The 23210-nt window shown below is 41.5% G+C and overlaps 1 long non-coding RNA gene and 1 pseudogene across 2 annotated transcripts; one reads left to right on the plus strand and one right to left on the minus strand.

Moving 5' to 3' along the window:
* Positions 1–636: 636 nt before the first annotated feature.
* Positions 637–22310, minus strand: LOC311108910 (nucleolar MIF4G domain-containing protein 1-like; annotated as a pseudogene). The gene is made up of 9 exons (XR_014615906.1): positions 21188–22310; positions 21111–21115; positions 20791–20927; positions 14874–15115; positions 13623–13879; positions 13276–13386; positions 12765–12892; positions 6291–6511; positions 637–1583 (listed from the first exon to the last, which is right to left on the minus strand). The product of XR_014615906.1 is annotated as a nucleolar MIF4G domain-containing protein 1-like (transcript).
* LOC311109321 lies at positions 16640–17694 on the plus strand. Its single transcript, XR_014610591.1, has 2 exons — positions 16640–16832; positions 17356–17694. It is a non-coding gene; the product is annotated as an uncharacterized lncRNA (long non-coding RNA).
* Positions 22311–23210: the final 900 nt, after the last annotated feature.

Here is a 23210-nt window from a genome sequence, read left to right on the forward strand (position 1 = left end):
CTTAGCAGACCCATTACAGGGTCACTCGGGTCAATACCAACCTGACAACACATGCATGATGGCTTCCACCTGCATACAATAATAGCCTGTGAGCTCTTCACTGACTCAGTCACAATTCACCTCTCTAGTTGACTCACAGAGTTTCTCTTTGTTACCACAGAGACTGACTGACACGGATCAGCTACATTTGCACTTTCACCTTTTCCAATGTTGATACATTCATGGGTAAAAACTTGAAAAGATTGAATAGTGATACAGTTGGCACATCTGGTACAAGGTCGTAAACATGGAAGCTTGCTCATTGGAAGAGGTCAACAATGTCACAGAGCGATGCTAATGGAGCCGACAACAGATTAGAAAGTGACCTATAAAGTTAGCTATGGGACAAGCAGATGCCAATGGCATTGACCAAGCTATTCATTTTGTCCAATGTATAATTGAATAGTGAGTACACAACTCTATGTAATTAAGAGGAAGCTGATTTATTAACTAGGGTTTCAAATTTAAAACTTCAATAGACTGCTTTGGTAAAATGTAACAATATGACTACACACAATTGGTATTTTATTAGGATCCCCATTAGCTGTTGTGAAAGCAGCAGCTACTCTTCCTCAGGTCCACACAAAACATAAAACATGACATAATACAGAACTTTAATCGACAAGAACAGAACAACATAAGTTTGATACAAATTGAGTATGCAGTGATGATGATGGTCATGTAAATTCTGTATGAACTTTCAGACGTTGTTTCACACTGCCACCAGAGAGGATTATTTCATATAACCATGGTGTCCGCCTGGAAAGTGAGCTCACTGTATTGACATTATGCAAATAGTCTTTCATGAATTCCAGAAACACATTCACATGCATCAAGACCCATTAAATCAGATTCATTTAGTATGCAAATGTTAATTATTCCCCTTATGCACATCTCAAATGTTTACATTATTCATCCTCTATTCATCTGTAACATACATTTTAGTAGACTGCATACCGTTGCTACATGGTAAAAACAGAATAACTTGGCATTCTGTACAAATATACAGACAAAGGCAATTTCCATTATGACAATGAATTCAATTTGATACATCTGTGTAACTACACTGGAAATACAATTGTCCACAATAGCATTGTCATTATCATTGCCACTTGATGAAGCCTCTACTTAACGTTGATATTTACAATGTCATAAAAACCATCTCTGCGGTTGCCAAAACTGCGATTCATAAAAAATTATGACTTATATGATGATGATGACCAAGTCGTCCCAGAGGAGCCATTTCCATTGTGACGACCTTCGGGCAACATCCAAAATCACTGTTAAAATAAAACACAAAAAAAACAGCATTGCTTCAGTCTTGAAATGTAATTGATGGGTGGGTCCTAGAGTCTGAACGTGTCTGTGTGTTTTTTATATTTTGAGTTGGATTTCTTTGGCCTCCAAGGCCTTGGTGGTAACCTCGGCTCAGAAGGCCTGCTTGCTCAGCTGGTCCCTGGGACTGGGCATTCTTCAGTAGGAATTGACTGATGAACAGCTTCAAGCCCTCCCGCAGAATTCCTAGCTTGGGAATTCCCGAAATCCTGATGAGACACAACACAATGACAGACAATGATACCAGACCTTTCACATGGTCAACCCTCAGCAGTGCAGTTTTACAGGAGAGCCAAAGGACTCTGGCCAAAGATGTTTCATGACTAGGCGAAAGGAGGAAGAATCTGACCCTGATATTTCTTCTAAACCAGGGTTCGTCAACTAGGTTTGGCCTCGGGCCAAATATTTTCTGAGCTAATAGTCGGCGGGCCAGAACATAAGTAGCATATAATATTAGCACAACTAATTGGCCTACACTACAAATTGAACACCATTTTAAACATCTGATTAGCACATAATAGATTCAGTGAAAATAACAATACATTTTATTTGATTATGCTCATAGAATCACCAATGTCTCTATTCAATTATTATTTTTGTCTATTTCTCTGTGCATTGATTGGTGGGGGAAAAACAGGTCTACGTAGCCAACTGTAGGCTACACTAGTTTTTTTAATGTCAACATTCGTTCAGAACAATTAGCTTGATAGCAAGAGAAAATGTCGCTCTCAAAAAGTATCAAAAGAAAGGTGGATAATGAAAATCGAAGTTTCAGGGAAGAATGGACAGAGATATGCCTTCATCCTACCACCTTTTCCCAATGCCAAGCCAGCGTGTCTTATTTGCAATGAAAATGTCGCTGTTTACAAATAATTCAATCTCAGACGTCATTATGAATCTAAGCATGGAACTTTTGAAGTGGCCTTCTCGCCCCAGACAGAGGCCTGACACAGAAACATTGAAGCGTTAACTGCAAGCTACACACACAGCTTTTTTGGCAGACATATTCTGTCACTTAAACATGTTAAATCTGAAGTTACAAGGAAGAGGGAAAAAAGTGGACATGGTGGAAAATCTTTAGTGTGCTGAAGGCAACTGCACTTCAGCACACTAAAGAAAGGACAGGCAGAGGGACCAGGCCGCAGCATTGTCACAGAGATGATGGAAGATTTCATCAAGCAGCTGAGGGACAACTTCTCCACTAGATTTGAAGACTACAGCATGGCGAAGGATATCATTGAGTTTGTACGTGATCCTCTCACAGTCCGGCCAGGTGGAGAATTATCTTCCCTTGCTAAGAAAACGATACCCTCGCTGGATGAGGCCGCAATTCAAACTGAGTTGATTGAATTCCAGACATCAAGCCAAATCAGGGATGCGCTCAGGAGTGCCAAATCCTTGTGTGCGGTTTGGTTGGCATGCTCAGAGGAATACAGCACAATAAAGAAACTTGCATTTTATGTGCTAACAATGTTTGGATCGACTTACACCTGCGAGTCCTCATTTTCCTCTATGAACGCAATATAGACTCACGACAGGAACCGGTTTTCACCTAGGTCAGAGTGCCTGCGCATTAAAATCACATCCATCTCACCCGACATCCACAAGATCGTGTCCGATTAAGTAACTTAGTGGCCTATATGACTGTATTTAGTAAATACTAACATTATTGTGAGTGCTTTTCCAGGAATATTTAGGTCTCAAGCTGACAGTATTTTCTGTTTGTTCTGTCGTTACAGGAGCGGGCTATACAGACATTCACACACAGACATTGTCTTTTTTTCTTTAAATGATTGTTTTATGTAGGATGCTACATTTTTGGCCAGTTGCAATTGTATATAGGCTTAATTAAAAAAAATCCCACTTCTATTCGGCCATATACAGAGGGGAGAACAAGTATTTGATACACTGCCGATTTTGCAGGTTTTCCTACTTACAAAGCATGTAGAGGTCTGTAATTTTTATGATAGGTACACTTCAACTGTGAGAGATGGAATCTAAAACAAAAATCCAGAAAATCACATTGTATGATTTTTAAGTAATTAATTTGCATTTTATTGCATGACATAAGTATTTGATCACCTACCAACCAGTAAGAATTCCGGCTCTCACAGACCTGTACGTTTTTCTTTAAGAAGCCCTCCTGTTCTCCACTCATTACCTGTATTAACTGCACCTGTTTGAACTCATTACCTGTATAAAAGACACCTGTCCACACACTCAATCAAACAGACTCCAACCTCTCCACAATGGCCAAGACCAGACAGCTGTGTAAGGACATTAGGGATAAAATTGTAGACTTGCACAAGGCTGGGATGGGCTACAGGACAATAGGCAAGCAGCTTGGTGAGAAGGCAACAACTGTTGGCACAATTATTAGAAAATGGAAGAAGTTCAAGATGACGGTCAATCACCCTCGGCCTGGGGCTCCATGCAAGATCTCACCTCGTGGGGCATCAATGATCATGAGGAAGGTGAGGGATCAGCCCAGAACTACACGGCAGGACCTGGTCAATGACCTGAAGAGAGCTGGGACCACAGTCTCAAAGCAAACCATTAGTAACACACTACGCCGTCATGGATTAAAATCCTGCAGCGCACGCAAGGTCCCCCTGCTCAAGCCAGCGCATGTCCAGGCCCGTCTGAAGTTTGCCAATGACCATCTGGATGATCCAGAGGAGGAATGGGAGAAGGTCATGTGGTCTGATGAGACAAAAATTTAGCTTTTTGGTCTAAACTCCACTCGCCGTGTTTGGAGGAAGAAGAAGGATGAGTACAACCCCAAGAACACCATCCCAACCGTGAAGCATGGAGGTGGAAACATCATTCTTTGGTGATGCTTTTCTGCAAAGTGGACAAGACGACTGCACCGTATTGAGGGGAGGATGGATGGGGCCATGTATCGCGAGATCTTGGCCAACAACCTCCTTCCCTCAGTAAGAGCATTGAAGATGGGTCGTGGCTGGGTCTTCCAGCATGACAACGACCCGAAACACACAGCCAGGGCAACTAAGGAGTGGCTCCGTAAGAAGCATCTCAAGGTCCTGGAGTGGCCTAGCCAGTCTCCAGACCTGAACCCAATAGAAAATCTTTGGAGGGAGCTGAAAGTCTGTATTGCCCAGCGACAGCCCCGAAACCTGAAGGATCTGGAGAAGGTCTGTATGGAGGAGTGGGCCAAAATCCCTGCTGCAGTGTGTGCAAACCTGGTCAAGACCTACAGGAAACGTATGATCTCTTTAATTGCAAACAAAGGTTTCTGTACCAAATATTAAGTTCTGCTTTTCTGATGTATCAAATACTTATGTCATGCAATAAAATGCAAATTATTTACTTAAAAATCATACAATGTGATTTTCTGGATTTTTGTTTTAGATTCCGTCTCTCACAGTTGAAGTGTACCTATGATAAAAATGACAGACCTCTACATGCTTTGTAAGTAGGAAAACCAGCAAAATCGGCAGTGTATCAAATACTTGTTCTCCCCACTGTATGTTTTGCTTGTGAAAGCGATTTTATATAGGCCTAGGCTCTGAAGAAATACACTCCAATTAAACCCTCTTGTTGTTTGTAAAGTCAAATTAAAATGAAGATTATTGTTGAAGTGAATTACTTGACTGGTGTAGTTTTTCTCCATGTTGATGTGCGCTACTTGCATAAGAAGTTAGCTATATTTTCAGCACCAGGCGCTGTTCACCTCCTATTGATTGCGCTGCGGTTGCAGCTTTACGTTTCAGCACCACAAAATGGTCCACTGCCTGCTTTATTAGTTGACTGTCTCCTGCATTCTCTCTCCTCATGAATTAAGTTCAAATGTAGCTTTTGCATTATTTAGGTAGGGTAACTTCCTTCTTGAGACACTGCATTTGGGACATTTTGCATCTCGGGCCCTAGATTTTTTAAATATTATTATTTTTTAAATGGAAACAATTATTCATAATAATTTGGGGGACTTTGGGTTGCCAAATAACATTGCTGGCGGGCCATATTTGGCCCGCGGGCCGCCAGTTGTACATGATAAAAAGCTCAATTGGTAGAGCATGGCGCTTGTAACGCCAGGGTAGTGGGTTCGATCCCCGGGACCACCCATACGTAAAAATGTATGCACACAAGACTGTAAGTCGCTTTGGATAAAAGCGTTTTGATTTTGGCTAGGCTATTTTGAAGCAAGGTAAGAAATACCTCATAATATGAAGTAAAACGTTCAGGTTTCAGGTTGAAAATGCATAGGCCTGCCGCCTGCAGCTCAGATTGCAAAGTGGAAGGTGATGCGCTGATAGCCTGCCTACCGCTGCCTATGCACTTGAGTGGCGAATGGAGGCGTGCTTCAATTACCAGCTGAGAAATAGTAGCAATAGAAAGCTGGGATCCTCCTCTATTTAATTGTGGCCATCAAAACTCTGTTTTTAACACGTGCTTGCATTTAGAATTGTTGCGCAATGACTGGGGTTATAAAAGCATTTCACTCCAGTAGCAACCAGCTGTTTGAGGAGCTTTCGCTTTCCAACAGATGATATTTAGCTCAAACTAGGCTCCGTATACTGTGCGCGTGTAATAAATAATATATACGACAACTAACGATAAAATACACATGCGCCAATTTAATTCCACAAAATTATGCAAATTAACCTATAGACCGATAAGCATGACAGGTCAAATGTAGGTTACCCGCTAACCTCCCTACTATGGAGCAATTATGAACCATTCTAATGTCTGTGCCTGTATTCATAAAGCGTCTTTGTCCATGTAATCTTACTCATTATGATCTAAAAGACTAAACTGATCTTAGATCAGCACTCAGAGGACTTCTCTCCCAGTCCAGCATAGAAGGCATTGAATCTCTTCTCCTGGAGGCAACCATCCATCAGCACGTGGATGATCTACCTCTCCTGCTGGTCCTTTAGCCCCAGCCTGCACACAGAAAATAATGTAGTGTCACATCCTGAAACTTGTGACAACGACTAGCTTGGCATGAGAGCATTTCAGTAGTGCAGAAGGGGTTGGGATACAAAACACAACGTATCAGCTTCTCAAAGGCATCCAGGTAATCCTCGCTGGTCATTATGACGCAGAAGATATTTATCTTGATGTCTGTGTTCATTCTCTGTTTCCAGGCCAGGTCTAAGACCTTTTAGCTGAACTGAGTAGACAGATGAAGGGAAAATGCTATTATGATCAGTAAAACACATTGAACATTTTGTCGAGTTCAGAATTGCAACTCAAATGCAGTGATATGCAGTCAGGGTAGGCAGTGCGTACCTTATGATAATCTAATAACAAAAGCCAAACAAAAAATAAAAGAACAAAAAAAGAATGACAATTTGTTGTATAAGGTTTTTTTCTCAATGATTCTGGTGGTTTTTATGCTCAACATCTCTACATTTGCTAAAACTGCATCAAAACCTCAGGAAAGGTGCCAGGGTATCCATGCCTTCCTTCCCATCCATTCCAATTGTTGACGAGCCCGGCCGTTCCTGACTCCAGTCACTGTTAGGACAGGGTCAGCATAGGCCTTGCTGGTTTGCCTAGCTCCATTCGTTACATTGAGACAATTTCATATTTTGCGGACGCGTATTGCCTAAAAATATTGTGTGGGTAAGCTCTGCACATTTGAGCATGTCTACATAGTTTGGCGCTTGCATCCCTTGAACTGAACGAAGCTAGCTAGCTAGCAAAAACAACCTGACAAATGGACCTCAAACAATTTTCCATGTTGGATTTCCAAGGAAAACTTGGTATAATTCAGAGGGAGACTAACACCTGAGCTTCCTGACCTTCATCAGAGGAAGGGACAGAAAATCATGTGATCAAATGCACCACACTCGGCCTGACAGACACAGCAACCCTGAGCAGACGGCCGATCAGAGATGAGAGGAGACCAATGTTTTACAACATTTTGGAAAATATCAGTGTTCAAATGAAAACCAGGTTTGATCATTTTGTCATACTTGGCCCTAAAGTGATGTCACCGAGAGGTTCACTCTAAAGGACAGACGAATGGACTTCATTTACAAGTAAAGCTAGGCCTAAATGCATTATCCTTTGCAATTTGCGGGTTAGGCCACTGTTGAATGATCATGAGAATAGAGAACATCCATTTGATTTATCAAGAGAGAATACAATTGTATTTATCAAGCGAGAATTTCGTTTTGATTAGACACTTTTTTGATGTTTTGAACTGCATTTTTCTGTCATTTCTATTGTTGATATGGACATTTCGTTAGAACCTTAATTATTATATATGTGTGTGTGTAATAATATTTCACATAATATTATTATTATTATCATTATTATTATTAGTGTGTACGCACGCACAGTGCATTGGAAGAATTGTAAATCCATTGTGAAAGGCTATGGAGTTTGCGTTGCAGAAATAGCCACTCATCACAATTCATTTTTGAACATTTAAGTACACTACTAATCACAAGATGCAGATTATTTACCTGGTATGGTGCAGATGACACACATTTGCTATAACTGATTAAATTATGAAGCGTCATAGCTGTCTGTTAAAACTGAAAGTGTAGCCTCTGGATAAGATTCCAGACATCCACAGCATTCTTTTCATTCTTGCAGGAACTGCTATTTTCTATACTCAGTTCTTTTATCACCAATGACCCAGTGACGTGCAGGCAGGGTAGGCAATGCTTACCCTGTGATAATCTAATAAAAAAATATGTTATGAAAAGCCACAAAGAAATACATGTAAATCGTTTTTTGTTATCTAATGTTTTTTCTCAATGATTCTGGTGGTTTTTATATTCAAATAATTGTTTGAGCTAAAACCTCAGGAAAGGTCATGGTCATGCCTTTCATCCCATACATTCAAATCATTGACGCGGATGGCCATTCCTGACTTCAGTGACTGTTAATGGACAGAGACAGCATAGGCCTTCCTGCTTTGCCTAGCTTCAATCGTTGCATTGAGATGATTTCATATTTTGCACATGCGTATTGCCTAAACATGTTGTGTGGTAAGCTCTGCACATTTGGGTGGGTCTACATAATTTGGCGCTCTCATCCCTTTAACTGAACAAAGTTAACTAGCTAGCTAGCTAGCTAGCAAAAACAAACTGGGTAAATGGACCTCCTTCACTCATAGCGGTGGGAAGTAGTGGTGCTGAGGGTCCTGCAGCACCCCCTGATGAATCAACATTTAAAATAATATATATACACTACCAGTCAAAAGTTTGGACACATCTACTAATTCAAAGTGTTTTCTTTATTTTTACTATTTTCTACATTGTAGAATAATAGTGAAGACATCAAAACTATGAAATAACACATATGGAATCATGTAGTAACCAATAGTCTTAAACAAATCAAAATATGTTATATTTGAGATTCTTCAAATAGCCACCCTTTGCCTTGATGACAGCTTTGCACACTCTTGGCATTCTCTCAACAAGCTTCATGAGGTAGTCACCTGGAATGCATTTCAATTAACAGGTGTGCCTTGTTAAAAGTTAATTTGTGGAATTTCTTTCCTTCTTAATGCGTTTGAGCCAATTAGTTGGGTTGTGACAAGGTAAGGGGGGTATACAGAAGATAGCCCTATTTGGTAAAAGACCAAGTCCATATTATGGCAAGAACAGCTCAAATAAGCAAAGAGAAACGACAGTCCATCATTACTTTAAGACATGAAGGTCAGTCAGTACAGAACACTTCAAGAACTTTGAAAGTTTCTTCAAGTGCAGTTGCAAAAACCATCAAGCGCTATGATGAAACTGGCTCTCATGAGGACCGCCACAGGAAAGGAAGACCCAGTTACCTCTGCTGCAGAGGATAAGTTCATTAGAGTTACCAGCCTCAGAAATTGCAGCCTAAATAAATGCTTCACAGAGTTCAAGTAACAGACATCTCAAAATCAACTGATCAGAGGAGACTGCGTGAATCAGGCCTTCATGGTCGAATTGCTGCAAAGAAACCACTACTAAAGGACACCAATAAGAAGAAACTTGCTTGGGCCAAGAAACACGAGCAATGGACATTAGACCGGTGGAAATCTGTCCTTTGGTCTGATGAGTCTTTGTGAGACGCAGAGTAGGTGAACGGATGATCTCCGCATGTGTGGTTCCCACCATTAAGCATGGAGGAGGTGGTGTGATGGTACTTTGCTGGTGACACTGTCTGTGATTGAATTAAAATTCAAGGCACACTTAACCAGCATGGCTACCACAGCATTCTGTAGCGATACGCCATCCCATCTGGTTTGCGCATAGTGGGACTATCATTTGTTATTCAACAGGACAATGACCCAACACACCTCCAGGCTGTGTAAGGGTTATTTGACCAAGAAGGAGAGTGATGGAGTGCTGCATCAGATGACCTGGCCTCCACAATCACCCGACCTCAACCCAATTGAGATGGTTTGGGAGGAGTTGGACTGCAGAGTGAAGGAAAAGCAGCCAACAAGTGCTCAGCATATGTGGGAACTCCTTCAAGACTGTTGGAAAAGCATTCCAGGTGAAGATGGTTGAGAGAATGCCAAGAGTGTGCAAAGCTGTCATCAAGGCAAAGGGAGGCAAACTTTGAAGAATCTAAAATCTAAAATATACACTGCTCAAAAAAATTAAGGGAACACTAAAATAACACATCCTAGATCTGAATGAATGAAATAATATTATTAAATACTTTTTTCTTTACATAGTTGAATGTGCTGACATCAAAATCACACAAAAATTATCAATGGAAATCAAATTTATCAACCCATGGAGGTCTGGATTTGGAGTCACCCTCAAAATTAAAGTGGAAAACCACACTACAGGCTGATCCAACTTTGATGTAATGTCCTTAAAACAAGTCAAAATGAGGCTCAGTAGTGTGTGTGGCCTCCACATGCCTGTATGACCTCCCTACAACGCCTGGGCATGCTCATGATGAGGTGGCGGATGGTCTCCTGAGGGATCTCCTCCCAGACCTGGACTAAAGCATCCGCCAACTCCTGGACAGTCTGTGGTGCAACGTGGCGTTGGTGGATGGAGCGAGACATGATGTCCCAGATGTGCTCAATTGGATTCAGGTCTGGGGAACGGGCGGGCCAGTCCATAGCATCAATGCCTTCCTCTTGCAGGAACTGCTGACACACTCCAGCCACATGAGGTCTAGCATTGTCTTGCATTAGGAGGAACCCAGGGCCAACCGCACCAGCATATGGTCTGAGGATCTCATCTCGGTACCTAATGGCAGTCAGGCTCTGGCAGTGCTCCTCCTGCTCCTCCTTGCACAAAGGCGGAGGTAGCAGTCCTGCTGCTGGGTTGTTGCCCTCCTACGGCCTCCTCCACGTCTCCTGATGTACTGGCCTGTCTCCTGGTAGCGCCTCCATGCTCTGGACACTACGCTGACAGACACAGCAAACCTTCTTGCCACAGCTCGCATTGATGTGCCATCCTGGATGAGCTGCACTACCTGAGCCACTTGTGTGGGTTGTAGACTCCCTCTCATGCTACCACTAGAGTGAAAGCACCGCCAGCATTCAAAAGTGACCAAAACATCAGCCAGGAAGCATAGGAACTGAGAAGTGGTCTGTGGTCACCACCTGCTAAACCAGTCCTTTATTGGGGGTGTCTTGCTAATTGCCTATAATTTCCACCTGTTGTCTATTCCATTTGCACAACAGCATGTGAAATGTATTGTCAATCAGTGTTGCTTCCTAAGTGGACAGTTTGATTTCACAGAAGTGTGATTGACTTGGAGTTACATTGTGTTGTTTAAGTGTTCCCTTAATTTTTTTTGAGCAGTGTATTTTGATTTGTTTAACACCTTTTTGGTTACTACATAATTCCATATGTGTTATTTCATAGTTTTGATGTCTTCACTATTATTCTACAATGTAGAAAATAATCAAAATAAAGAAAAACTTTACTCGGCAGGTAGCTTAGTGGTTAAGAGCGTTGTGCCAGTAACCGAAAGGTCACTGGTTCTAATCCCCGAGCTGACTAGGTGAAAAAGCTGCCGATGTGCCCTTGAGCAAGGCACTTAACCCTAATTGCTTCTGTAAGTCGCTCTGGATAAGAGCTTCTGCTAAATTACCAATTTATTTATTATTTATTTATTTATTTAAAAACCCTTGAATGAGTAGGTGTGTCCAAACTTTTGACTGGTATTGTATATTTCTTACGACTTTTGGGAGCATTTCTTCCCCCCACCAAATTAGTGCACTAGGCCTTTATTACTCCTGTACGAGCGGAGCGGAGCAAAATCCGTTAGACAAACAATTTCAGTACCCCACCGCAAAACATCTTCCCGTGGCCATGCCTTCACTTTACCTCAAACAATTTTCCAAGTTGGATTTCCAAGGAAAACTTGGTATAATTCAGATGGAGACCAACACCTGAGCTTCCTGACCATCAGAGGAAGGGACAGAAAATCATCCGAACGAATGTACCACACTCGGCCTGACAGACACAGCATCCCGGAGCACACAACTGATCAGAGATGAGAGGAAAGTTTTACAACATTTTGGACAATTTCAGTGTTAAAATAAAACCCAGGTTTGATCATTTTGTCATCCTCGGTCCTACAGCGCTGTCACAGAGATTCACCCTGAAGGACAGATGAATGGACTTAATTTACAAGTAAATGCATTTTCCTTTGCAATTTGCGGTTTAGGCTACTGTTGAATGAACATGAGAATAGACAACATCCCTTTGATGCATTTCATTTATCAAGTTAGAATTTTGTTTTGATGAGACACTTTTCAGTCATTTCAATTGTTGATATGGGATTTTCTTCAGAACCGTATTTATTACATATGTGTGTAATAATATTTCACATATTAATATTATCGTGTGTGTGTGTGTGTGTGTGTGTGTTCGCGTTTGGGCATTCCATGGGCTGTGCATTGGAAGAATTGTAAATCCATTGTGAAAGGTTATGGAGTTTGCGTTGCAAACTATTTGGATGAAATGTAACTGTGGATGCTACATCGGTCTATGGCCGAGCTGAGTTGAGCAGTGTGCCATTTTGTCGGATGATATGAAACATGTAGCCATCAGAAGATATCGCTTTTGTATCTTGGCTACATTGGTTTTTACATTTGGTGAAAATTGTTTGTCAATTTCGGTTAATAGCCTATGTCACTCTGGTTGATGGAGCTATCTGTTGTATGGTGAACTTGGCCTTCATCAAGGTTTATTTGTGAGTAAATCTGGCTTTGACAATAGCCAGTGTCTACCCAGCCACCGAGCGTCACTGCTCAAATGTTCATATGAAAGAGCTACAGTAATGATTTGGTGGAACACCAGGGGCCATATGTATCAAGCATCTCTGAATAAGAGTGCTAATCTACGATCAGGTCCCCCCTGTCCATATAATCTTATTCAGTTTGAATCAGCACGCCTACTCTGAGACACCTGATGCATACGGCCCCAGATCTTTTAGGGTTCTAGTACCTCTCCTTCTGCAGTTGTCTGTTTGACGATGAGCACACAATCCACCAGCGGCCCACCTGCTCTGCAGCCAGGAGGTTCTCCAGAGAGACCCTCAGCTTCACATCACTGCCCCCTGAACTCTGGTGGATCTGAACACAACAGCTAAAACTCATTATTCACATAACGCTCCAGGGTGAAGTTTTCCCTAATTACAGATCTAGGCACAGCTTCCCCTTCCCCTTCCACAATCCCAAATGTAAGTGGGGTAAATGCTAAACTGACCCAAGATCAGCGTCTAGGGGCAACCTCACCCTACTCCTTCACACTCCCCTCATCTGGGTGCTCAAACCTATAACATAAACTGCTATGTGAGATTATAGTGCCCCCTGGCGGCAAGTGATATATTCTTGTGGTTGAAACATCAACAATGGAAGAATATTTCATGGCTGAGCAAAGAATGGTTTGAGGTTATGATATGACAGTTGTACTACATTTGTTAGTAAGTATTAAATTAATCAGATCCATAACCCACCAGAGTTCTTTGTAGCTTTCGGAGTCTCTCAACAGGCTCTGGGTCATAGCCTGGGATCTTCCTCATATTGTTGTTCTTCAGAGCCAACATGGTCTCCAGCATGAATCGCACCTAAAGATAGAAAAGATATTCAGAAGAGAGTTGGCTTGTTATTCATTTACGACTGCTACTTTGACTGCTAATGAATGCTAATTGCGAGTTGCTCTTGATAAGAGCTGCTAAATGAGCAAAATATAAATGTAAAACGACCATGTTCGAAAGTGTTACCACCAATTAGGTGCATTTCAGAGTATAGATAGAGGGTGATGTTGAGAGTGGTGTTGTGTGGTAGCTGTGACAAACCGTACCCTGTTTTCATCCTGAAACTTGGTGCCCACACCGCTGGCCTTGCGCTGGGCCTCAGAGATGAGCTCTTTCAGCGCCAGGGCATCATCCTTCCACAGGGCGAAGCCTACATTCTTCAACAGGAACAGAACTAGCTCAATGTCCTTCTCGGTGAAGGCCCCCACCAGCATCTTCAGGATGTCAAAGATGAGGAGGGCGTGCACCACCTGGAAGTTGTAGAGATGTGCCACCATGGCCACCAGGTTGTCACACTCCTTGCCTTCAATGGTACATTGTGTCAAAGAACAGAAAATAAAGCAAAAAATAAAAAAATTAAGCAAGTCATTGGAACCTTGAATTAATGGAGAGTATGTGAATGTGGGGGGTAGCTTATAAAGGAACTGGAGACAAGTCACACTGAGCACGTAAATCAAACAAACCACAAGCTAATGATCATTCACAGGTTAATGGTTACTCCTTTTCTCACACAGACTGTGTTGTTCCAAAATACTATTTTCTTCTTTCTACATTTACATCATTTAGCAGACGCTCTTATCCAGAGCGACTTACAAATTGGTGCATTCAACTTATGATAGCAAGTGGGACAACCACTTTTTCTTCCTCTTTTCTTTTTTATGGGGGGGGGGGGGGGGGGTAGAAGGATGACTTTATACTATTCCAGGTATTCTTTAAAGAGAGGTAGGGTTTCAAGTGTCTCCGGAAGGTGGTCAGTGACTCCGCTGTCCTGGCGTCGTGGGGGAGCTTGTTCCACCATTGGGGTGCCAGAGCAGCAAATAGCTTTGACTGGGCTGAGCGGGAACTGTGCTTCTGTAGAGGTAGGGGAGCTAGCAGGCCAGAGGTGGATGAACGTAGTGCCCTCGTTTGGGTGTAGGGTCTGATCAGAGCCTGAAGGTAAGGAGGTGCTGTTCCCCTCACAGCTCCGTAGGCAAGCACCATGGTCTTGTAGTAGATGCAAACCTCAACTGGAAGCCAGTGGAGTGTGCGGAGGAGCAGGGTGACGAGAGAACTTGGGAAGGTCGAACACCAGACGGGCTGCGGCGTTCTGTGCTCTTATCAGAGGAGCATACAGGGGTGAACTAAAGGTCAACTAAAAGTCACCAAGAGAGAACAGAGTTCTAGACAATTACACCTCTACAAATGAATTAGGATTCAATCGTAATTGTTAGTTGATTGTGACAAACTAGCTCCCTCACTTATAAAATATGTCTGCATCCCAAATGTCACCTTATTCCCTCTATAGTGCTATATTTTTGACCAGGGCCCACAGGGCTCAATTCTGTTGATGAGGTTTGAACCTACCTCAAGCCCCACTGTGTGATGCAGGATACTGACAAGCAGGACGTGTTCCATGAGCAGTCTGTCAGGCATCAGGGCTGGGGTGACGCGGGCTGCCAGGAGGATCTCTGTCAGGGTGTCATTCATGTTCTTCCGGCTGGAGCTCATGTACAGCCCCTCCAGCTGGCCACTGATGGACGCGGTGTTGGCCTCACTGAGCCTACGGAGGAAAATGCAGAACAGGACAATGACGTTTGAACTAAGATGGACGCCAAAACATCAGTGCTGATTTAGGATCAGTTCTGCCTTTTGGATCACAATTAATATGATTACATGGACAGGGGGGGACCTGATCTTAGATCAGCATTCCTACTCTGAGATGCTTGATACATACATACGGACCCTGAGCATCCCTAGCACCATAACATGAACTGATGTTTTGATATCTGATCAAAAACATGTCCTCTTTGCTTGATCAAAGGTGACAAATCCAGTGCGACGGTCGACACTCAACAGAAGAGGGTCAAGGAACAGTGATTAGTGTGACAAAGCATGTAGAGTAATCAAGATAAAAACCATTAGGACATACCAATTCGATTTTACTGTATAACAGATGCCCCGCTTCACATTTCCACCCCCCCAAAAAACATATTTTTACAGCCATTCTTTTAAACGATTCCTTTTGACGAATCAAATGTTTCACTTCGCCATTGTAGTGGTTGGGATTCGGTTCAATCGAATCATGGAAATCAAAATAAATGTTTGTGAATCACAAACAGTAAAAAAAAACAAAAAACATATTACCCTTCCTTTTGGATTATGGTCGCTGCAAAACATGTTTTGTAGAAATGTTAAGTTGATTTGGGCATTTAATTTATTGCACCTTAATAGATGCTAGTTAGACTGCAGTGAACATTTCTAAGCTAAGATAAATGACTGAACTAGAATAGGTACATTTCCTGTAGCATGGTAGTGGAAGATTTGTTAAATGTAGAATTCAAGCTAAATAGAAGCTGAAACAGTTCAATATAAGAATAGGTCTGATTACTTAGTAGAATGCTACATATTTCAGCTAGCACATCAATTATGAAAAAGGGCAGAACTATGCCTTTAAAAAAAAGAAATGTGACAAACTTGGCTGTGACATGCTTTTAATGGTGCTATCCAACACCTGACTCCAACGTAGTTAATTAGGGGTGTACCCTGACTGGGACTCAAACCCTGGTCCCTGTGACTGTCATTCCAAAACCATTATACCAAAAGGCAAAAATCTCTTGGTGAGGTCGCTAGATGTTGAACTAAGGTTAGATAGTATTTTTTTTAAAGGGGTTCAAAAATTAAAGGGTAGGTTGTATAAACATAACCACATGTCACATATGGATTTGCATTAGTATACGCATCAAAAGTCCCAATGCAAAGTTACACCTCAATTTTTTCTTCTTCAAGTTATTACATTAAACCGATTCAGAAGAATGCTGAAGTCATGTTGGAAAATGTTTTCCTGCGGGGTGAGGTGGAGGACCCGGGAAGCAAGCCTATTCCCTATAATGTAAACTCCCAACAGAAAATAATATAGGGGAAAATAATAAAGAAGGAAAATATATTTAATTAGTTTACTCCAATTAGGGGCTAGGGTGGTAGGGTTTGGGGAAAATAATTAAGAAGGAAAATATATTTTTTTAAATAATATATTTACAAAAAAAATATATATGAGACCCAGCCCATTGACTTATATCCACTGTAGTGGACATTTGAGTTTCATCCCTCTTCTTGGAATCTTTTGTGCAAGTCTCTTAATTCCTGATGTACTGTACAGAGGACATCCTGGGCTTTTCAGTGATATGTCATTTGATTGGCTGGGAGGCCGGGAACCGCCTCTATCTTTCCTTTCAAAATGGACGGCATAGGAACAAGCACATTTTATGGAAAGATGAGAGGTAAGTCAAATATTGTTTGTCTATGGTTTTGTTACTATGATAATCATATATTTTCTTGTTCATGAAGGTGTTAGGAATCATATATTTAGTTCTGATAGCAACTAAATTATGTATCTTTTGAAAGATTTGCCATTTTATGAATGTCAATTATAGTGGACATCAGGACTATCTTCATGTAAATAATGACTCCACATTGTCGTAGGAAACAGAACTGAAGCAGAAAGAATTCTTTACCGAGGGAGATTCAGATTTGGAGTTGTCAGATGAGAGAGATGAGGATAAGTTTCAACCAGTGATACAAAACGGTGATGAAGAAGAGGAAGACAATGCAGAAGGCTCAGTTGAAGGGACAGATGCAGACACAGACACAGATACAGACAGGGATGAACAGGAAACTCGTCGCCCTCTGTGGGCCAGGAGTAACATGTATGTTTGATGCAGTTCCACAATTTTAAATTCAGCTGCATTGAGTATTTAAACTATTATTACTTATCATTTATTATTCTTTTTTCCTTCATATCAGATTTGCACCTGTGTTACCTGGGCTTCCTGTGTGTCAAGATGACCCTACAACACGTGCAGACTGGAGTCCAATTGAATACTTTTCACAGTACATTGACAACAAGGTCTTTGAAGATTTGGCAACATACACAAATCAAAGAGAGCTGCAAATCAAAGGAGTGTGCATGAACACCACGCCACAAGAAATAAAAATCTTCTTGGGCATTTCAGTCCACATGGCCTGCCTTGGCTATCCCAGAATTAAAATGTTTTGGGCCAACAAAACTAAAGTGCCAGTCATAAGTAGCAAAATGACTAGGGATAGATTCTTCAGGATAAGAAATTCCCTCAAGATTGTCAATGACCTGGCTGTAACAGAGGAAACAAAGAAGGCAAATATTCTTTGGAAAGTCAGGCCAATACTCGATCGTGTGCGCCAAGGCTGTCTCAGCCTTGCAAAGCCAGAAAGGGTCTGCATTGATGAGCAAATCATCCCATTCACAGGCCGTTGTCCAGTCAGGCAATATGTTACCGGCAAGCCAAACCCTACTGGCCTAAAGGTCTTTGTCCTTGCATCCCCAAATGGTCTGATGCTTGATTTTGAAGTCTACCAAGGGAAGAATACCTTTACAGTCCAAAGGTTAGGAGTTGGAGCTGCAGCAGTTCTACGCATGGTTGAATCTGTTCCAACAGGAAGCCACATATTCTTTGACAGGTACTTCACAACCATAGATCTATTGGATGCATTGCTGGCAAAGGGCCTTCCTGCAACTGGAACTATAATGAAGAACCGTGTCCCAAAGCTGTGCCAGCTGCCAGTAGACAAACAGTTGAAAAAAGAGGGGAGAGGAACATCAGTGTCAGTGGCCAGAAAGAGTCCTGAGCTGGCCATCACAAAATGGTTCGACAACAAACCAGTGCTCATGGCATCCACTGTACATGGGAAAGACCCAGAAGACATCTGTACCAGATGGTCCCAGAAAGAAAAGCACCTGGTCCAGGTTAAAAGACCAGCAGTAATTAAGCAGTATAATGATAACATGGGTGGCGTAGATCTTTGTGATCGCATGCTTAGCTTCTATCGTATGTCAAGCAGGACCAAGAAGTGGACATCGCGCGTGATCAGTCACTTCTTTGATGTTGCCATCACCAACTCCTGGATACAATACCAGTCTGACAGCAAAGCTCTGCACAGACCATCCAAGAACACACATCAGTACCTGGACTTCAAACTACTCCTAGCTGAGGAGCTGTTGGAGAGTCCGGAACTGGAAAACAGCTGTGAAGAGAGTGAGGATGAGTATGAGCCACCATCTAAAATGAGGATCCCACAACCAGAGCCATCTGTGCGCAGACTAGGAGCCATGCACATGCCTGAGATGATGGATACCAAGCATGCAGAAAGATGCAGAAATAAGGGCTGCAAGAGCAAGACGTACATGAGATGTACCAAATGCAAGATGTTCCTCTGCATTACCAAAAAGAGAAATTGCTTCCAGGACTTTCACCACTAACAAAGAAAATACTAAGAACAAAATGAAGAGTGAAGGAAAAAGCTAGATTGGATTCAGTTTGACAGAAGGAAAAAATCCAAAATAAATCTGTTACACATTAGTTATATGTTCATTGTTCAAATAACACTGAAAGGATTCAAGGGGACCAATCAAAGGATATGGACATAACAAAGTGTTAAGCTTTAATAGTAAAGCTATCCTTGCGAAATGTAAGGAAAAGGATTCAAGAATGATTAATGTGTATTGTATAATCAAAATGTCTGTATTCTTGGATAATAATCAATCTACAGCCCAAAATGTATGTATTCTTAGTTCATAAAAACTCTGTAATCTGTAAGAACTCTGTAAAAATGTGTATCTACCAAATGTGTCTCTTTTCGTACTCAAATGATCCTGTTGTCCACTACAGTGGACATGCTGTAAAATAAAAAATTAAAATTAAAATGTGGAAATTGTAGGATGCTTTTTTTAACCCTAAACAGTTATTGAATCACAAAAAATATGATTAGGAAAAACAATATTTTCCTTGGTTCTCAGGAGGATATATATATATGGGAGATTGGAAATGATGCAGACAATTACATTTATAGAAGCCCAAATCTATCTGCAGTATTAAAGTGGATCTACCCCCTAACAAAAAATAATAATAATAATCCAACATAAATAACTTTAAATGTGTAACTTCAAAATAAACGAAATCAAGGTCACATCTAGATGGTTATCAATATTAGTTATTTATTGTGTAGGCTGCTATCCTACTTTAAATAAAATAGTGAGAGAGAAAAAATGGCCACGTTAGCTACCGCCGGTGACCGTGACAGCCTGTAAGAAGTACTTCAAGTCTGCAGGCAGGCCAATACAACACCGGTGCACCCGTCGCCGGCTTATTGACTCGTTGTGCACCCCAATCAGCCGCAAAACAATTTGCCGATTCGCTTTCCATACACCCACTCCTTTCGACACACCCACTCGCCCATACCCCGGTTGCCATATTGGGCTGCAGCTACCCATACTTGTGTCTGTCAGCTAGCGCGCTAGCACTAAGCCAAGGTGGAAAAAGTTACAGAACTCCGGTAGCCTACTTCACAGAGAACATGCCGAAAAATTCACTAAACAAAAAGGAGAACAGACGAGGTACTACAAAATCAGAGCGGATATGATTTTCTCTTTCGTTCGAGAAGACGGCACCAGAGCCTGCCATGCTAGCGGGTTCCCACTACATAACACAGCCACAAGGTCCATGAAGAGTAGCTGCATGGCCGCACCGGCCCCATCTGCTTCTTGTTTACATCTGTGATTGGTGGATTGTAGCTCACCACCGCCAACACTCGGTCTGGAATGTAATTACATGCTTGAGCTAGCTACCGAGCTAGCATACGAACTCTGTAGCACAGAGTAGCTCCTCCATATGATGTCGAGAAATAGTGTATTCTGGGTAGTTTCAAAGATATCTGGAAATAAGTTAATAAATATGTAATAACACAAAAAAATTACTATGTTTGTACTTATAGGTAACCAAATCGTGACTACAACTAATTGAAGTCTTTGACATTTTTTACATTTTACATTTTAGTCATTTAGCAGACGCTCTTATCCAGAGCGACTTACAGTTAGTGAATACATTTTTTTTTTTATACTGGCCCCCCGTGGGAATCGAACCCACAACCCTGGCGTTGCAAACGCCATGCTCTATCAACTGAGCTACATCCCTGCCGGCCATTCCCTCCCCTACCCTGGACGACGCTGGGCCAATTGTGCGCCGCCCATGAGTCTCCCGGTCGCGGCCGGCTGCGACAGAGCCTGGATTTGAACCAGGATCTCTAGTGGCACAGTTAGCACTGCGATGCAGTGCCTTAGACCACTGCGCCACTCAGGAGACACCACACTTTGTTGTTACATTGGTTAGTAAAAACTCATGCTTCCTACCCTTTAAATGGCCTTACCGGTTCACAAGTCCTTTGACTTGTCTCTTCAGTCTCTCCAGCTCAGCTTTGCACTTATCATCCCCGGTTTCCCGTAGGTAATGGGGCACATATTTGGGTAATGGGGCACATATTTGGGTAATGGGGCACATATTTGCCTGTTGACGGGGCAGCCTATATATACACTGAATAGTGTTTAATTCTCAGTCTATACATTTAGGTCCAGTTTCCCAGACACAGATTAAGCTTGATGCTGGAATAAAAAGTATGTTCAGTGGAGATTCTCCATTGAGCTTGCTTTTTAGTCCAGGACTAGTAGGCTTAATCTGTGTCCAGGAAACCGGCCCTACAAAATATAAATGTTGCTGAAATTCACAAATGAGATTCTAATTGGGCAATTTACAGTTTCCGCCTTAACCCCTGCAAGCTCCCTCCTCTTCTGCTGCTTCTTCTTCCGAACCTGCACTACCACTCTCATCCATTCCATCTACTTCCTCATCAATTTCATCTTCCTCCACATACTTGCCATCCTCCGTATTGGCATCCAGATCTCCATCACTGTCTAGTTCGCTGCCCTGCTCTTCAGAGTAATCTCCTAATTCTTCCTCCTCTTTGCCGGACATTTCAGATTCACTGTCTTCCAATTTCCTTAATTTCTCTTTGGCAATGTCCATGTCATCACTGTCATACATCATCCCTGAAGCTGCCGATCCAGCATCCAGTACACCCTGAATGTAATCAAGTCCATCATCAGCAAATGACTGCAGCAGATTATTTTTCCTCTTGTTATACCCAAGAGATCGCTCCAATCTCTTAATTTCTCTGTCCTCAGCAACATTTGCTTCCAAAAGTTTTTTTTTTCTTGATTCCTCAAGTTTTTTTTTTGCTTTGCTTTCTTAGAAGGTTTCTTAGGTGCTGTTTTCTCAGCCTTCTCTACTGCTGCAGTCTCAACAGGAGTTGACTTGGGCTGTTGAGCTGCTGGCTCATCTTTCTTCACTGTTCCATTCACCTTTGTTCGTTGTTTATCAGATGGGGTTGCAACTTCCTCACTGTGGATGCTTTGAGAGCCTTCATAGTGATTCTTACTTTTCGTTTTTTTCATCTTTCTTTTCTCCTTACGCATCTCTTTTCAACTTTTCTTCTTAACAAATGTCAAGGCAATGCCATCTTCCGTTTCATCACAGCCTACCTTACTCTTTACAAAGTCGTTAACTGTCACCATATACTTTTGCAATTTTCCGGTGTCTTTCTTTCCTTTCATCTTTGCAACAGAGATTACTATCGTCAACTACTTAGCTATGATTTTATTGTTACTTGACGAAAGACACTGACTTTTATAATTACATTCCTTTCTATACGTCTACCGAGTTTCAAGCTTGGCAAGAAGCAAACGCTGTTTATGAAGCAAAAAAGTTTGTCTATGAAGCAAAAGGCTACCTATCACCTAGTTAAGTGAAATAACCTCTACCGTCGTTACTTCGAAACACTTGAAATAGTTGATCAAAACTATCTTAAAACGTCAAATTATTAGACACATGTATCTTCATGAGGCCAGCCATTGTTGTTAATAAACGACCCAGGAAACACATGTGCTGCAAAAAATAAAACCAGAAACAGCTTCCGGGTCATTATTTTTGTCATGTGTTTTTGGTCGTCACTAGTTACCACAGCCACAAAGTCAGAATGATGGCTAAACCCCGCCTATTCTACAATGCAGCTTCTTAAAATTGGATTTTAAACGTATCCCTAATCTTGACCACACTGCTAACCTTATACCAAACCCTATCCTTAAATTAAGACAACCATTTTTGTGTGTTTTCATGAATTTTTACGATATACGATATAGGCTAACAGTGTGGTTAAGGTTAGTGTTAAAGTTAGGTTTAAATATTTTTTTCAGAAGAGAAATTGTAGAAATGGGCGGAGTTTAGCCATAATCAGAACTTTGTAGCTGTGTTAACTAGTAACGATCCATTCAGTGGGTTTGGATGGAGCCTGAATTACCGTTCTCCTAGCAGCAGGATATTATGCTGGCAGCACGATCGCGGATAAAAAAATAAAAAATAAGAGCCCCCTGCAAAGACATGCTAAGCTTTGCGAATATCGATTTGTTTTTGTTGCACTCTACAACTGTTTTTCACAGCATTGTAATAACCAGCTTTGAAAAACTAAATTGATAATTTCACGTATTTTCTTTTTTTTATATTGTATTATTTATACCAGCATTTATTTTGAAAGTTTACACAAATACTGCTATGTTGAAAGCTATTGTGTAGGCTATATTTAAAGAAATACACTTTTAATAAAATACAAATATATGTTATTGGAATTACTCAATATAGTCTGCAAAAATTAAATGGGTCTCTTGTGCTGGGCAACGAGTTTAATAAAGAGTACTTGTGACTCCTTACTCCACCCACTCCATTCACAGCAATGCAATA

This window comes from Coregonus lavaretus, assembly GCF_964263955.1.
Source record: "Coregonus lavaretus genome assembly, chromosome: 34".
NCBI lineage: Eukaryota > Metazoa > Chordata > Actinopteri > Salmoniformes > Salmonidae > Coregonus > Coregonus lavaretus.